General features: G+C 43.2%; 1 protein-coding gene across 8 annotated transcripts in view; it reads left to right on the top strand.

Annotated features, from left to right (window-relative positions):
- The window catches only part of arhgef10 (Rho guanine nucleotide exchange factor (GEF) 10), a 230,160-nt gene that overhangs the window by 11,559 nt on the left and 200,528 nt on the right, over positions 1–18,073 (top strand). The window lies entirely within an intron of this gene.

The following is an 18,073-nucleotide window of genomic DNA, read 5'->3' as shown; positions in this document are numbered from 1 at the left end:
TGGGAGCTGATCAGGTTGGCATTTCTTCTATTGATCGTATCGTTGCTACGGTGCTAAAAAAAACTGTGTTCAAATGTAACGGGTCTGGAGACAGGAGGAGATGGGAGGTTTCCGATGGACATCTGTGACTGTGCTGATTCTCAGTGTCAAATATCATTGTTCACGGAACTCTATGCGGAGTAACCTTGCTAAACTGCAACAAGTAAGCTGTAAGCGAAAGAACGTGTGTAAAGATGTTGCATTGTTATCAGCAGCAACATTACAAATTAAGATCCAAAGAGGAGCTATGCAGTAATCATAGTAGTAGTCGTGTATGAAGTTCTCCTAAGGGGTTGTCAAGGTTGATGGACCACTGTAACAGTAGTAGTAGTGAGATCACTTGAGTCAAGGGTTGTCTGATGGTCGGTCCTCAGGTGGCTGTAGAGGCCGATCAGAGATCCCCATTTTCAGAATCAGAATCAGGTTTATTATCACTGGCCTATGTCGTGAAATTTGTTAACTTAGCAGCAGCAGTTCAAGGCAATACGTAATATAGAAGAATAAATAAATTACACTATATGTATAATGAATAGCTTAAAAATTGTGCAAAATGGAAATAATATATACTAAAAAAGTGTGGTAGTGTTCATGGGATCAATGTCCATTTGGGAATCAGATGGCAGAGGAAAGAAGCCTTCAGGCTTCTGTACCGCCTACCTGTTGGTAGCAGTGAGAAAAGGGTATGCCTTGGGTGCTGTGGGTCCTTAATAATGGATTCTGTCTTTCTGAGACACCACTCCTTGAAGATGTCCTGGGTACTTTGTAGGCTAGTGCCCAAGATGGAGCTGACTAAATTTACAACCCTCTGCAGCTTCTTTTAGTCCTGTGCCGTAGCCTCCCTGCCCCCCCCCCACCCCATACCAGACAGTGATGCAGCCTGTCAAAATGCTTTCCACGGTACACCTATAGAAGTATTTTAGTGTATTTGTAAAATATACCAAATCTCTTCAAACTCCTAATGAAGTATAGACACTGTCTTGCCTTCGTTGTAGCTGCATCAATATGTTGAAACCAGGTTAGATCCTCAGAGATCTTGACACCCAGGAACTTGAAACTGCTCACTCTCTCCACTTCTGATCCCTCTATGAGGATTGGTATGTGTTCCTTTGTCTTACCCTTCCTGAACTACACAATCAGCTGTTTCGTCTCACTGACATTGAGTGCCAGGTTGTTGCTGCGACAGCACTCCACTAGTTGGCATATCTCACTCTTGTACGCCCTCTTGTCTCCATCTGAGATTCTACCAACAATGGTTGTATCATCAGCAAATTTATTGATGGTGTATGAGCTATGCCTAGCCACATAGTCATGGGTATTTACTGGTGCGGTGTGGGCAAGAGTAAATAGTGGCTGTGGTTAATGGTTGAGTCTTTTGGTTGTTCAGCCTCTCCGTTTGCTGCCGCTTGTTCTGTGCAGCACAGCAGAAGCCGTCGTCATGTAACACAGCTCCTTGAACAGATTTCCTCCAGGTGTGTCTGTTGAGTGCAATGTCTTCTCAATCTTGAGATGTAATGTTGAATTTCTTCAGGCTTATTGTGATGTTATCTTTGAGGCATTTGCTTTGAGTAGTATGAAATTGTAAATTGGCCAATTATTATCACATGCACAGAGATACATTGAAAAACTTGCCTTGCATGCCATCCATACAGATCATTACGACAGTGCATTGAGGTAGTATAAGATAAAACAATAACAGAATGCAGAATAAATGTTACTCAGAAAGTGAAGTGCAGACAATAAGGTGCAAAGGCCATAGATTTTGAGGTCAGGCGTTCATCTGATCATAGTAGGGAGCCATTCATTAGTCTTCTGACAGCGAGATTGAAGCCATCCATGACCTTGGTGATAATGTGTTTTCAGGCTTTCGTGTCATGTGCCTGACGGGAGAGGGGAGAACAGAGATTGCTCAAGCTCTTTGATTAAGGGGTGGCACAGTTGTGCCGTGCTCAGCACATTGCTTTACAGTGCCAGCTGTTAGGTCACAGTTCAATTTCCACTGTTGTGAAAGGAGTTTCTCTGTTCCATATGGGTTTCCTCTGGATATTCCCGTTTCCTCCCACATTCCAAAGGCATACAGATTAGTAAGTTAATTAGCCACATGGGTAGCATTGGGCAGCATGGGCCCCCAGGGTCAGTAGGACCAGTTACTATGCTGTATCTCCAGATCTCTAAAACCTTTAAATCTCAGCTTAAAGTACGAAGTTTTATGTGCTGAGTTTACTTTGTAGTCTAATAAACATAGCTACAGCAGACCCTCAGTCTCATGGAGTCCAGGTCTGGTAGTGTGAGGTTCTCACGATTCGTGTGTCCCGGGCATTCACACGTGAGCTAAATTCCTGGGATGGAAGCCAGAGTCTGAGTGGGAGATTGGACAGTGACTGAGTGATCCTGAGGCTAGAAGATCTCAGGGTCTGGGTTTGGGAGATAAGGCAGTGACTGAGTGTTCCGGGGGCTGAGAGTTAGAAACATAGAAACGTAGAAAGCCTACAGCACAATACAGGCCCTTCGGTCCACAATGCTGTGGGTGGGAGGAAGGGAAAGGCCTTGTTTTGCTATTGTTCTTTTGTTACTTGTTGGGTTCTGTTTTGTTGTGTTATGTGTAGTTCTACTGAATGTGGTGGGCACGCTATGTTGGCACCGGATTGTGAGGCGACATTGCAGGCTGCCTCCACCACATCATTAGATCTGCTGGTGGTTAACACAAATGATATGTTTCACTGTACCTTTCAAAGTAAACATGATAAATAAATGAATTGGAATCTGAAGGTGGCTATCATGATTTACAGAGGGATCTTGATCAGCTAGGTGAGTGGGCCAAGGAATGGCAAATGGAGCTTTAATTCAAAAATATTTAAGGTGTTGAAATTTTTGGGACTCTGATCAAGGTAGGACTTGTCAGTGAATGTTAGGGCCTTGGGAGAGTTGAAAAGAGACCTTGGAGTACAGGTGCATAACTCCCTGCCAGTGGCCTCATTAGAAAGTGAAGATGGTGTTTGGCACACTGGCCTTCATTTGGTGTGTTGAGTATCAAAGCTTGCATGTTGTATTGGTAAGGCCACCTTTGGAGTATGAAGTTCAGTTTTGACCACCCTAGAGATTCATTGAGCTGACAAGGATGCAGAAAAGATTTATGAGGATGTTGCTGGAACTTGATGGATTGGGTTATAGGAAGAGGTTGGACAGGCTAGGATCTACCTGGTAGTGGACATTGCACCTTATTTGCCTAGCTGCGCTTTACTTTCTCTGTATTTGGAACACTATTGTGTTTCACTGTTGTGTGTGAAATCCCAGGAGATCAGTACTACCTCTACCTGCCTTCACTGTTGGTGATGAAAAGCTGTCAGTAGTACCATCTTTCAAATATCTGGGGACATTCTCTCTGAGGATAGCGGCATTGACAATGACACCCAGAGCCGCATTAAACAGGCATCAGCTGCCTTTGGGAGACTTCAGTGTAGAGTCTTTTAGAATAGGAGCCTTCATCCTTCCACAAAGGTCGCCGTATACCAAGCGGTCTGTGTCACCACCCTCCTTTATAGCTGTGAAGCTTGCGTAACCTACAGCCGTCACATCAAGTCTTTGGAACGCTTCCACATAAGCTGCCTCCAGCGCATCCTGGGAATTACCTGGCGTGAGCGGGTGCCTCACACTGAAATACTTGTAAAGACCAACTGCAGGAGTATTGAGGCCATTGTCACCCAGCGTCAGCTGCAGTGGCTGGGGCACGTGATAAGGATGCCCCACAGAGTGTTATACAGCCAGCTACATCATGGTCGACGCTCAGCTGGAAGGTCGAAGAAGCGCTATAAGGATCAGATGAAGAATGTTTTAAGGAAGTGCAAGGTCAGACCCAAGGACCTGGAGGATGTTGCTGCTGACCGTACCACATGGCAACAACTGTGTAGGGATGGGGTTCATATTCTGGAGATGGAAAGAGCAACCAGAAGACAGCAGAAGACAGCCAGGAGAAGTGTAGCCATGGTTGCCAACACTACCACATATACATGTCCCACCTGCAATAGAGCTTGTGGGTCCAGGATAAGACTGTATAGTCATCAAAGATCTCACCATTAAAGGAGTGGACGTCGTCATTGGATTTCGATGGACAACCGAAGAGAGAGAGACTACCTCGATGTACTTGTGCATGGAACGAGATGTCTTGATTGGATGCAGGGATAACTTTTCACTGTATCTTAGTACATTACAATAGTATATCAATACCAATTTATTCTGGAGGTATAAATCGAGAACATATGGCACAAATTTGTTCAGTTTGATTTTACGCAGAGTTGTAAAGGTAGCCCTTTTGATATAATTGACACAATAGCCACTTTATTAGGTACAGGAGCAGCATCCTGTGTGGACCTCTGCTGCTGCACCGCACCCACTTCAAGGTTTGATGTGTTGTGCATTCAGAGATTCTCCTCTGCACACCACTGTTGTAATGCTTGGTTATTTGAGCTACTGTTGCCTTCCTGCCAGCTTGAAACAGTTTGCCCATTTTCTTCTGACCTCTCTCATTAACAAGGCGATTTCACCCACAAAACTTCCACTCACTGGATTTTTTTTTTGGTTTTTGCACCATTCTCTGTAAACTCCGGAGACTGTTGTGTGTGAAATCCTAGGAGATCAGTAGTTTCTGAGATACTCAAACCACCTCATCTGGCACCGATGATCATTCCACAGTCAAAGTCACTTTGTTTACATTTCTTCCCCATTCTCATGTTTGGTCTGAACAATAATTGAACCTCTTGACCATGTCTGTGTGATTTCATGCATTGAGTTGCCGATACATAATTGATTGATTAGATTTTTGCATTAATGAGCAGGTGCACCGGTGTACCTAATAAAGTTGCCATTGAGTGTATGCAGTTCTTTGCAAGATCCCCTGTGGCAGGCGAACAAGCAAAAGGAAACGTCCAAGGGATGGAAAGCAAGGCTAGGGAAATAGATGAGAAGTTTCCACAGTGCCTGGCTGGGAAGTCTATGGTGCTGTTATGAATAACTGCTGCATTATGTCGTGTTCCTTGCTGTTTGTGAAGCATGTGCATTAATTATTTACTGGTATGTTGGAAATGTGGTTTGCAAATTTACTTGTGGTCGAAAGTGAGAAATAATGTCATTATCTGGAGGAGCAGTGGGCAGAGAGGTGGCAGGTGGAACTCAGTAGTGAGAAGGTTCTCTTGGAAAGTAAAGCAAGTCTCAGATACTTAGTGTAGATTCAGATTCAGATTTATTTATCACATGTACGTTGAAACCTACAATGAAATGTGTTATTTGCATTAACAACCAACACAATCTGAGGATGTTCTGGGTGTAATTAACCTGCAAGTGTCACCACACATTTTGCTCCAACATAGCATACCCACAAAGTTCAGCAGAACAACACAAGCAACAGCAACAGCAGAACAAGACAACAGTTCCTTTTCCACCCTTCCACCGATCCTCCCCCTCACACACACAGACAGGCCTTCAACTTCAGAACAGCCCTGGACTCTCAGGCACACAAACATCAGGCCTACAACCTTCAGTGCCTGGTCTAGAATTGTAGACTGCAAAGCTATTCCTATAAGTAAATAAATAAAGGCGTCTGTTAGTCTTGCGAGACCATGGATCTGCGCCTGTAAAGTCTTCACTCTCCAGGGCGCAGGCCTGGGCAAGGTTGTATGGAAGACCAGCAGTTGCCCATGCTGCAAGTCTCCCCTCTCCATGACACCAATGTTGTCCATGAGAAGGGCATTGGGACCCATACAGCTTGGCACCAGTGTCGTCGCAGAGCAATGTGTGATTAATTGCCTTGCTCAAGGACACAACACGTTGCCTCGGCTGGGGCTCAAACTCACGACCTTCAGGTAGCTAGTCAAATGCCGTAACCACTTGGCCACGTGCCCACACAAAGCCATTCCTACAAAATTAATAAAAAAACAGATAAGTCTGATCCACGATATCGACAGACATCACAGCTCGGCATCATCTTAACTGGAACACCGTAGAAGTCCAGAGGGGTCTTGAGGGTGCCCATGATACTTCGAAAGTAGCGTGGTGCATATTTAAACTGGTAGTGGGTTCTTGACCAGTGATTGCAATGTACGGACATGGAAGGCATATTTGAACCTTGTGTTGTGGTTCAGACAGATCTTGAGTAGGCTGTTCACCACAGAGTGAGGAGGGCATAGTTGCTCTAGGGTAGGTGGAGTGGAGATTTGCAAGGTTATTGTCAGGGCTAGAGTGTCTTAGTTGAGCTAAGATTAGATAGACCAGAGCTGTTATACTTTGGGAAGGCGTGGGATGTAGGGAGACGTGTGTGTTGTGGGCACTTGGGTATAAGTTTTGTCGTTGGTTGCTTGACGGAGGAGCAACTTTGTGTCACCCTGAGCTGCTGAAATTCCGTTCCATAGAAATTGGGAGAAATGAATTTGGAAGCAGGTTACTGTGTTCCCATTACATCTGGTGCATATAGCTCCCATCACCCAGGCTGAATTACTGCTCTGCTGTCCTCTGGATATTGTGGTCCTGTAGGACACAATGATCTGTGATGCTGCTGGAAGAAGGTATTGTTTAGTTCTGGGCCACAGGTACGCTTCCAGTAAAACACGCTACAACGTCTGGGTACGGAATGTTCTCTGTAGCGGGGGTGTCTAGGACCAGAGGGCACAGTCTCAGAAAAGAGGTACAGCCCTTTAGAATTGAAATGAGGAGGAATTTCTTTAGCCAGATGGTGGTGAATTTTTGGTATTCATTGCTACAGATGGCGATAGAGGCCAAGTCATTGGGTTTATTTAAAGTGGAAGGTAATAGTTCTTGATTAAAGAAGATATCAAAGGATATGTGAAGAAGGCAGGAGAATTGGGTTGTGAGAGATAATAATTCAGCAATGATGGAATGGCTGAGGAGACTTGATGGGCTGAATGGCCTAATTCTTCTTCTATGTATTGTGGCATGAACATCGATTTCTCTAATTCCTGGTAATTTCTACCCCTCCCCCTCTCTCTTTTTCCATTCTCTATTCTGGTTCCCGTCTCACACCTTCTCTACTCCATACCTGCTCTGTGTCTTGCTCTGGCACTTCTTCTCCTTCCTCTTCTACCATAGTCCACTCTCGGCTCCTATCGGATTCCTTTTTCAGTCCTTTATCTCTTCCATCCATCAAACAACTACTACTACTACTTCTACTACTACTACGACGTCGACTCAGGCCTAGGGGGCCAGCGTTGGGCACAATGACGGACTCTCCACTTCTCTCTCTCCCTCATCCTAATGTAGGTTCAGTTCACCTACATTAGCTGCGCCACTGTCTTCTCGGAGTATGTTGACTATAGTCTTGGGAGGGTGCCCAGAGTTCATCCTCCCGTGCTTGGGCTCCCATATGATGACTGTCCATCAAAGCTTCTCGCCTTACCCCTCCCTGTCCCACCCACTTACCTTCCTCTTGCCTATCACCTTCCCCTCCCTCCACCTACTTATTTTGACCTCTTCACCCTTTCCAGTCCTGATGAAGAGTCTCAGCCCAAAACATCAACAGTTTATTTCCCCTTCATATATGCTGCCTCCAGCATTTTGTGTGTGTTGCTCGGGATTTCCAACATCTGCAGAATCTGTCTTTTTTTTTCTCTTTATCTTTGCTGTTTGAGAGTTCTTCTCTGCATTTGCTTTTTGTCTTGAATACATTTGTTTTGAAATTGTTTTGTTGGATGCAACTTGCTGTCTGCAACCGTAAAAAGTGTCAGTTTAGTTCAATTTCTTCCTTCCTGCTCCCCACCCTTCCTGTTTTCTTATACCTTATTAGACTATCGAATGCTCAAGTAGCCATTCATGCCCTTATTCCATTCTGTCTTTGATAGCGTTGTTCTCTGACCACCTCTAGAACGGTACTGCACAGACTCTTCTCTGGAACTCTCTGCCCCAGTAGATGTTTTTAAGCTGGAAAGAAAACAATATTCAGAAGATTGAGGAACTGTCAGTGATATGGAAGTGATACAGAAGAGGGTGGGGCTGGTGTAGATCAGCCATAAGCACATTGAATGGTGAGGCAGGCTTGAGGGGTCGTGGCCTACTCCTATTTTCTTATGTTCTGGTACATAAATTAATGTATTGAGTACAGGAGTTGGGATGTCACATTGAAGTTGTATAAGAAGTTGTTGAGACATAATTCAGAGTATTGTGTGCAGTCTTGGTCATGTACATTCAGGAAAAATGTCAATAAGTTTGAGAGAGTGCAGAGAAAATTTACAAGAATATTATCAGGTCTTGAGGATCTGAGTTATAGAGAAAGGTTGAATAGGTTTGGGTTTTATTCCCTGGAGTGTCGGAGAATGAGGGAAGATTTGATAGAGGTATACAAAATTATGAGGGGTATAAATAGGGTAAATGCAAGCAGGCTTTTTCCACTGAGGTTGGGTGAGACTAGAACTAGAGGTCATGGGTTAAGGGTGAAAGGTGAAATGTTTAAGGGGAACATGAGGGGGAACTTCCTCACTCAGAGGGTGGTGAGATTATGGAGCAAGCTCCTGCAAAAGTGGTAGATGCAGGTTCATTTTCAACATTTAAGAGAAATTTGGATAAGTGTATGAATGAGAACAATATGGAGATCTATAGTCTGGGTGTAACTCATTGGACTAGGAAGATTAATAGTTTGGCATTGCCTGTTTCTGTGCTGTAATGTTCTATGACTCTCTGACTCATTAACCTGTGTGTACATCTGGTGAACCGTGAAACTTTGACTAAACTCCACTATAGTCTTAGGCATTTTCTAGGCCTGAAGCGGAGTTTAGTCAAATATCAACCTGTATTTTTTTCATCGGGTTGAACTATCTAATACCAGAGGGCATGCATTTAAGAAGAGAGGGCGAGTGTTCAAAAGAGATGTGCACAATTTTTTTTATATATACAGAGGGTGGTGGGTGCCTGGAATATGCTGCTAGGAGTGGTGATGAAGGCAGATATGAAAGAGGCATTGAAGAGTCTCTTAGACAGGCACACGGATACGTAGAGAATGGAGGGATACAGTATTGACCATGTGCAGGCTCCTCTGTAAGCTCCTCCTTGCTTTGACCTTACCCAATCCTTCTGATTTTCTCATGCCATTTTCCCAGGGTGGCATTCCACAGATGCCTGCTTGAATCCCACCCCCTCGCTATATCACACTTCTGTGCTGTCAGAAGGAAACTGGGTAAATCTCTCGGTACTTATTACTTATTCTGTTCTGAAGTGAGCGACTGTAACTAGGAAGCCTGTTAATAACAAGTGGCTGAATTCTCCTCTGAAAAATCAGAGAATGATTGCCAAATTGTGACAGACCGTAGCATTGTTCTATGACTGGATGATCAGAGCCACGTATAGAGGAGACAGAATGGCATTATTCTCTAATGGGTGTCACGGATAAATTGGAAGAGGGCAACTCCGAGCTCAGTCGTCTGGCAGTGGCCACTACCTTTGGGGAAAGGAAGAATGAAAACATAGAATGGAATTACTTACTTTCCACAACGTGCTTCGGTTTTGGACTGTGATTTTACTTCTGTTGCTTGGTGCATTTAATATAAAACAAAGGACAATACAGCACACTACAGGTCCTTCAGCCCATAACGTTGTGCCGAACTTTTAACCTACTGTAAGATCAATCTAACCCTTCCCTCCTACATAGCTTTCCATTTTTCTATCATCCATGGACCTATCTAAAGGTCTTTTAAATGTCCCTGATATATCTGCCTCTACCACCGTTCCTGGTAGGGTATTGCACACACCACCACTCTGTGTAAAGAACTTACCTCTGACATCAACCCCCCCCCATCCCGTACTTTATTCCAATCACCTTAAAATTGTGCTCACCTCGGATTAATTATTTCCATCCTGGAAAAAAGTCTCTTGCAGTCCACTCAATCTATGCCCCTGATCATCTTGTACACCTCTATCAAGTCACCTCTCACCCTTCTTCACTCCAAAGAGAAAAGCCCTAGCTCACTCAGTGTAGTCTCATAAGACATGCTCTCTAGTCCAGGCAGCATCCTGGCAAAATGTCTGCAATTTTTGTTTTATTTCCTCTTTTCACAGTGATGACCCCATACCTTGCAGAAGTGTGTACCCTATGGGGGAATCTGCCCACTTGTTATGTGCCCTAAAATGATTTTCTTATAAAATTGCTGGAAATGCAGGTCACCATAAGAAAACTGTGAAAAAAATGAAAATACTTCATCTCTTTAAACAAAAGGATTGAGAACAAAAGACAAAATTAACATCCATTCTCTCTGATGTTGATACACACAGGGTGGGATTTTAGGCATTGAAATATAGTCTTTGGTTGGAAATCATTCCAACTTTCTGGCAGTTTGGGAAGTTAATTCAAGATTGTTTAGTGTCATTTCCAGTGCTCCCTGATGGGAATGGGACAAAGAGTCCATGAGCAAAGTGGCTGGGATCCTTCACGATGTTCTTCCAAGTTGACCGAGTTAAGACCATGAGCAGCTGCAGTGCTCCCGCACCTTTTCGTTAGATATCACCTTCACTGATCACTCACACACTTGGAACTTCACTCCTGTCATTTAATCTCCGGGCTCTGAGCTAGAAAAGAACGCAAACGCAAGAAATCATTTTTCCTTCATAATTTTTCAAATCTACGAGAGTTTCAGTGTCTGGCAAGAACAAAGAACTAATTAAACTAATGATGCCAAATGAAACTAATCCTTTCTGTCTGCACATGGTTCATATCCCTCCATTCTCTGTATATTCATGTGCCTGTCTAAGAGCCTCTTCATTGTCTCTTACCTATCAGTCTCCATTGGCAGTGCATTCCAGCACTCACCGCTCTCTGTATATAACGAAAAATTGCCCTGCACACACACTTTGAATTCTTCCCCTCTCATCTTGTTTTCTCCTATTTGATATATTTTGACCCTAGCAGAAAGAATCTAGCAATATATCTTATCTACGCCTCTCATAATCTTATAAACTTCTATCAGGTCTTCCCTTAGTCTCCACCACACCAGAGAAAATTATGCAAGTTTGTATAACCTCTTGTTTATAGTACATGCCATCTATCCAGGCAATATCCTGGTAAACCTCTTCTGCACCCTTCCCAAAGCAGGAAGAACAACCTTATAATGGGGTGACCAGAACTGTATGCAATACCCAGGCCTAATTAGAGTTTGATAAAGCCGTAAAATAACTTCCTGACTTTTGAACTCAATGCCACGACCCGTGATGGCAAGCATGCTACCTACCTTCTATATGACCCTATCAACATGTGCAGCCACCTTTGAGGAGTTGTGGACTTGGACCCCAAGATCCCTCTGCACATCAACTATGTTAAAGATCCCGCTATTAACTCCAATTTATTTTTCTTTTTAATTGGTGCAATGTTTCTCAGTGCTTTTGTGATTCTTTGAATTGAATTGACTTTATTACTTACATCCTTCGTATACATGGAGTAAAAATCTTTGCACATTTAGACAGAGACGTAATGTAATGTGCAATTATAGTAATTTATAATAAATTCTATGTACAACAGGATAGTCAATAGAACGTAGAAATACTGTTGAGTCAGCATGAGTTAAGCAGTCTGATGGCCTGGTGGAAGAAGCTGTCCCGGAGCCTGTTCATCCTGGCTTTTATGCTCTGGTACCGTTTGCCGGATGCTAGCAGCTGGAATAGTTTGTGGTTGGGGTGACTTGGGTCTCCAATAATCCTTCAGGCCCTTTTTACACACCTGTCATTGTAAATGTCCTGAATAGTGGGAATTTCACTTCTACAGATGCACTGGGCTGTCCGCACCACTCTTTGCAGAGTCCTGTGATTGAGGGGAGTACAGTGCCCATACCAGGCAGTGATGCAGCCAGTCAGGATGCTCTCAATTGTGCCCCTATAGAAAGTTCTTAGACTATGGGGGCCCACACCAAACTTCTTCAACTGGCTGAGGTGAAAAAGGCACTGTTATGCCTTTTTCACCAAACAGCCGGTATGTACAGACCACGTAGATCCTCAATGATGTTTATGCCAAGGAACTTAAAGCTGTTCACACCCTCAACCCCAGATCCATTGATGTCAATAGGAGTTAACCTGTCTCTATTCCTCCTGTAGTCCACAACCAGTTCCTTTGTTTTTGTGACATTGAGGGAGAGATTGTGTTCTTGACAACACTGTGTCAAGGTGATGACTTCTTCTCTGTAGGCTGCCTCATTATTATTTGAAATTAGGCAAATCAGTGTAATGTCATCAGCAAATTTAATTAGCAGATTGGAGCTGTGGGTGGCAGCACAGTCAGGGTATGCAGAGAGTAAAGGAGGGGGTTTAGGACACAGTCCTGAGGGGCAGTTGTGTTGGGAGGTGAGGGAACCCACTCTTACCACCTGCCGACGAGGTGACAGGAAGTCCAGGATCCAGCTACACAAGGCAGGGTGAAGGCTGAGGTCTCTGAGCTTCTTGTTGAGCCTGAAGGGAATTATGGTGTTGAATGCTGAACTGCAGTCCAAGAATAGCATTCTCACATACGCAATTTTGGAGAATATTGCAGGTGTTACTGATTGATGGATAATTTCATTGTTGGGTTTATAAAATATATTTTGCATGCTTTTGTTGTCATCAAATGAAAAGTTTCTCTTTGTTAAAGTTAATCCTTTGTTCAAGTACATTGTTCCATTCTGTATCTAATGTGTATGCAAAATTCATATTACAGTATGCTCTAAAAAGAAATAAAATTGTAATAGGACGATAAGGTTACAACTTTTTGAATTGGAATTTATTCTTCTGAGACATCATTTTCTTCTGTGTCCTTACAGAGGGCACCCTGAGCTGCAATAGCATCACACTAACCGCTGTGTTACCGTAGCACCTCAGTGGCACGTAGATGATTGAAAAATGGAAGACTATGCAGGAGGAAAGAGTTAAAAGGCCAGCACAACATTGTGCACCAAAGAGTCTGCATTTTGCTGTAATGTTCTCTTTTCTATGTAATTTGAGAGATCTTGATAGAGCTGGATGTAATTTGGTGCTGGTATTTTGGAGAAAAAGTCTCCAGATGTCCTCAAACAAAAAATACAGGGGGATCCTGATCAGTTAGGTAAGTGGGCTGAGGAGTAGCAGATAGAGTTTAATTCAGGTAAGTTTGAAGTATTGCATTTTGGAAAATCAAATCAAGGTAGGACTTTCACAGTGAACAGTAGGACCCTGGTGAGCGTTGTAGTATAGAGGGACATGGGACATCTGGTACATGGTTCCTTGAGAGTGGTGTTCACAGGTAGGCAGAATAGTTAAGAAGACTTTTTGCATGCAAACCTTCATCAGTCAGGGCATGGAGTATAGAACTGGGAACATTTTATTGTAGCTGCATAATTGTTGCTACAAACTGCATTGTTGAAACCACACTTAGAGTATTGTGCTCAACTTTGGTCACCTCACTGTAGGAACGGTGTTATTAAACTGGAAAGAGTGCAGAAAAGATTTACGAAGATGTTACCTGAACTAGTTTGGACAGGCTAGATCTTTATTCCTTAAAGCAGAGGAAACTGAGGAGTGACCTTGTGGAAACGTATAAAGTCATGTGGGGTATAGATAGGGTGAACACACACAGTCTTTTTCCCCATGGTTGGGGAATTTAGAACTAAAGAGCACAGGTTTAAGATGAGAAGGGAGAGATTTATAGTAGGAACCTGAGGGGCAACTTGTTTATTCAGAGGACGGTCCACATATGGAGCAGGCTGCTAGAGGAGGTGGTTGTGGCAGGTGCATTAACAACATTTACAAGACTCTTGGACTAGGAAAGATTTAGAGGGATATGGGCCAGACGCAGGCAGATGAGACTAGCTTAGATGGGAATCTTGGTAGGGCTGGACCAGTTGGGCCGAAGGGCTTATTTTCCTGCTGTGTAACTCTTCCTAACAGTAACTATGGTAAGCTGGAGCCGTCGATCAGGAAGTAGCAGATACAGCATTCAGGAGTTTGGGGCTCAAGGTCAAAGTCAGGTTTATTCAGTTTAAAAGTTGTGCTCTTACTTTTGTTTCCACAATCCTTACATGTGGGATGAATCCCAATAAAATGTACTTGTGCACTCAGTGGCCACTTTATTAGGTACACCGATACACCTCATTAATGCAGATATCTAATCAGCCAATCACGTGACAGCAACTCAACACATGCAGACATGGTCAAGAGATTCAGTTGTTGTTCAGTCCAAACACAGAAGAGGGAAGAAATGTGATCTATGTGACATTGACCATGGACTGTTTATTGGTGCCAGATGGGGTGGCTTGCGTATCTCAAAAAAATTATGATTGCCTAGGAGTTTATAGAGAATGGTGCGAGAAACAAAAAACACCCAGTAAGCAGCAGTTCTGTGTGTGAAAGCACCTTGTTAATGAGAGAGGTCAGAGGAAAATGGCCAGACTGGTTCAAACTGACAGGAAGGCAACACTAACTCAGATAAACTTGTGTTACATCAACGGTGTGCTGAAAAGCATTTTGAATGCACAACTTGTCAAACCTTGAAGTCAATAGGCTACAGAGGTAGAAATAACAAACATGCTCCTAGAGGCTAATTTATTAGCTACAGGAGGTATTGAATAAAGTGTCATCTGAGTGAGTATTTGTATCAACATTAGTCTGCTTCCCTGTCAACGCTTCAGTGAGGGAGCGTTAACATTAGCACCATTCTCCTGCATTTGCTTTAAAGCTATGTCTTGCCCCTCACACCAGATTTCTGGATACTCATGAACAGTACAACATCATTTCTAGCTTGCACTTGCTTGTATTTTGTAAATTACAGTAATTTATTTGTATTGCACTGTACTGCCACCAAAAATGACACATTTCATGATACAAACCTGATTCTGATTCTATGATGGCTCCATAAATGTGCTGACCAGGTCCCTGCCTATTGCAGATAATCCCTTTGCCTTTTCTGCCTCTTTCTCAACTTCTGTGCAACTTAAAACTTGTTTTCTCACCAGCTATACACAGAGGATCTGGAGGTCAGGCAGCATCTGGGGAGGGAAATAGACAGTTGATGTTTTGTGTTGAGACCCTTCATCAGGACTGGAAAGAGAGCCCATAAGTGCATCGGGTCTGCTCTGCAGATAGAGGAGAGATCACCGGTACAAAGAAGTCGGAGAAGAGATGGAGTGAGAACTAGCAGATGCTAGTTGTCCATCTGCCACCAGAAATTCTGCTCGACCCATTGAGTTCCTCCAGCAGATTATTTGCCAGAGGGACAGGAACGATAACCCGGGGTGGAAATTTTCAGTGCAGAGGTGGCAGTCGTGAACTGATCAAGCTGTTGAATAGAATGCCTTGAACATCTGAAGCAGGTCATGTTTTGACAGGGTCTGGCAGACAGTGAAATCTTCAATGTTCTGTGCTTTCTGTGCATGAGCAGTTCAATTCACCGCGGGTGGTAAACATCAGAGCAGTGGGCCGATGGCTCTTCCCTGCCGTGTTGCGGGGCCTTGGTGACGGTCAAAGCAGTCGGTTTTGACAGACTTGTAGGTTTGTAAAATTTAATCTTGTGAACAGAGGCCATCATCTTCAGTAAATGAAATTTTGTAACTAATAGCTGAAAAGGAAAACCCAACAGGAATAAATTGTTGCCTCTCTCCTCAGAGAGAGATTTTTTTGCTTTACTCTTGCAGTCTCTCCAATGTATGCCCCCATTTGTTACTTTTCTTGGAGTGTAGGAGACTGAAGGGTGACCATCATCAAGGATCCTGACCACACATTGAAGTTACGTCTTTTTTTGTTTTGGATTCTTCGACCGGGGAATTGTCCACCCTATGTGCAGCTGTCAAATCCTGGAGGAATTTTTTTTGGTTTCTATGGGACCTCCTTTCATTCTTTACAATCTGGAGGAAATAGTCCCAAAATACTTGATGTCTAATCAGACTGCAAGCCCACCAATCCCGTGATACTTCCCTCTACTCTATATGTGGAAAGTTTATCTTTATAACATAAGATTAAAACTGCACAAGGACTGACTGCCAGAATAGATAACAGTTTTTTTCCCTCAGGCTATGAAACTAATGAATACACTGCCTCTCCGAGGTCTCAAGTTCAAGTTTAATTGCCAGTCAACCATACATGAATACCCATGAATACAGCCAAACAAAGCAGCGTTACTCCAGGACCAAGGTACAAAACACAGTACTAATAGTCACACAGAGCATATATAAGATAACAGAAAAAAACAGTCACGTACTTAAAAAAATATAATCCAAGTCCCTGATTTCATGAATGTTGCAGCAGTCAGCAGTCGAACACAATATGGCTTGTCTTCTGCCATGTGAACACTGGATGGCAGCACTGACGCCAGCTTGAATGCCACACCACATCGCCTCCAGTGGAGTGCACAATTCTGATACCTGTCTCCTGGTTGGCTGTAAACAGGCAACACCGCGGCTTGAGGCCTATGAGACCATATAGCTTCCCCATATTTCACCCCGCCATCCGCCAATAAACTAGTAAATCGGACTTGCAGCGTTCCACATTACTGATGTTCAACAGGGTTTTTCGATGGCAAGAAAAGTGACAAAGATGATCACTTGCTGTTAGACTGCACACTGTCTTCAAGCACCAACACCTCTGATGCCTCTGACACAGGGAGCAGCACAAACCACACAAAGTCCAGCTCCTTCAGTTTCTCCATTGATGGAGTAGACCCGCAGGACTTTGAGTTTTTAATGTCTAGCAGGGAGTTACGATTGTAAAAACTGTTTTTTAAAAAAAAAGGCAATAACATCTTTGGTTGGTTCCATAGAAGCCACTGCATCCGAGTGTGAGTGTGTCACCACCTTACTGGACAGCGAGCTGTTTACTGTTTACTTGTGCTGTGCATTACATGTAGCTTGAATCGAAACAATGTTGAGGATCCTACCACCCATCCCACCATCTCTTTAACCCACTACCGTCAGGGAGGAGGTACTAGAGCACCAGGACTAGGACTGCCAGAATGGGTTACGACTTCTTCCCTCAAGCTGTGACACTAATCAATACCCGGCCACCACGGAGGTCTTGTCACTCAGACAAGGAGCTGTTTACTGTACTGATTACTGCTTACCTGTGCTGCACACTATATGCATTTTGAATTATATTTTATTTAATTATTTATGGTAATGCTTCGGTTTGTGTGTTGTGTATATCTTTTGTGGGCGCACCATGTTCCAGAGGAAAACTGATTTATTTGGCTGTATGCATGTACAGTCAGCTGACAATGAACCTGAATGTGAACATGATGTAGTGTCACCAATGTGATCACAGTAAGTCTGTATTAACATAATCCTGTATTCACATCCTTCCTTAAAATTAAGGCTGACTACCATTTTTATCACCATATTGTACCTGTGTGTGTTTCACTATTTTGAATCCAAGCACACCAGGATACCTCGAAACATCAACATTACCCAGTCTCCCTTCATTGAATGAGTTCTGTGCTTTCTTTAGCCACTTGAAGCTTCTCTATGTCCTTCTCCTTACTCCTAATCCCAACATGGAAGTATTCTGCTTCTAAAACGCGATAGGTGAGGGTTAAAGTTAGTAAGTTTTGGACAGGCTCTGTTGGCGAGGGAAACATGGCGACACTTGTGGGCTGACCCCAGCACATCCTTGGACTGTGTTGGTTGTTGATGCAAATGACGCACTTCACTGTTATGTTTTGATGTACATGTGACAAATAATCTTTATCTTTCCTGTGAACTAGATTAGATGAGGGTTTAAAATAGAACATGAATGCCTACAGTTATTATTTAGAAAAGAAAGAGTATAGCATGACTGTAATCTGAAATAGAGGCTGCAGGTGGCAAATATTTTCAAAATTATTATTTTCTCTCATTCCTCAAAAAAAAAGATGAACATTTGTTTGAATTATACCATTTCTGAGTGAGTAGTTGTGATTTATCACATTGTAGCAGCACACTATTGCTTCAAGTGTGTTAGTGGCAGAAAGTAATCAACAGTGACCAAGACTGGACTAACACACAAGCTGCTAGAAGAACTCAGAGGGTCAAACAGTTTCCGTGGGGGGGAAGAAATTGTCAATGTTTTCGATCAAAGTGACAATGAT

Source organism: Mobula birostris, chromosome 2 (genome assembly GCF_030028105.1).
Source record: "Mobula birostris isolate sMobBir1 chromosome 2, sMobBir1.hap1, whole genome shotgun sequence".
Taxonomy (NCBI): Eukaryota; Metazoa; Chordata; class Chondrichthyes; order Myliobatiformes; family Myliobatidae; genus Mobula; species Mobula birostris.
This window is presented reverse-complemented; position numbering and strand designations above follow the sequence as displayed.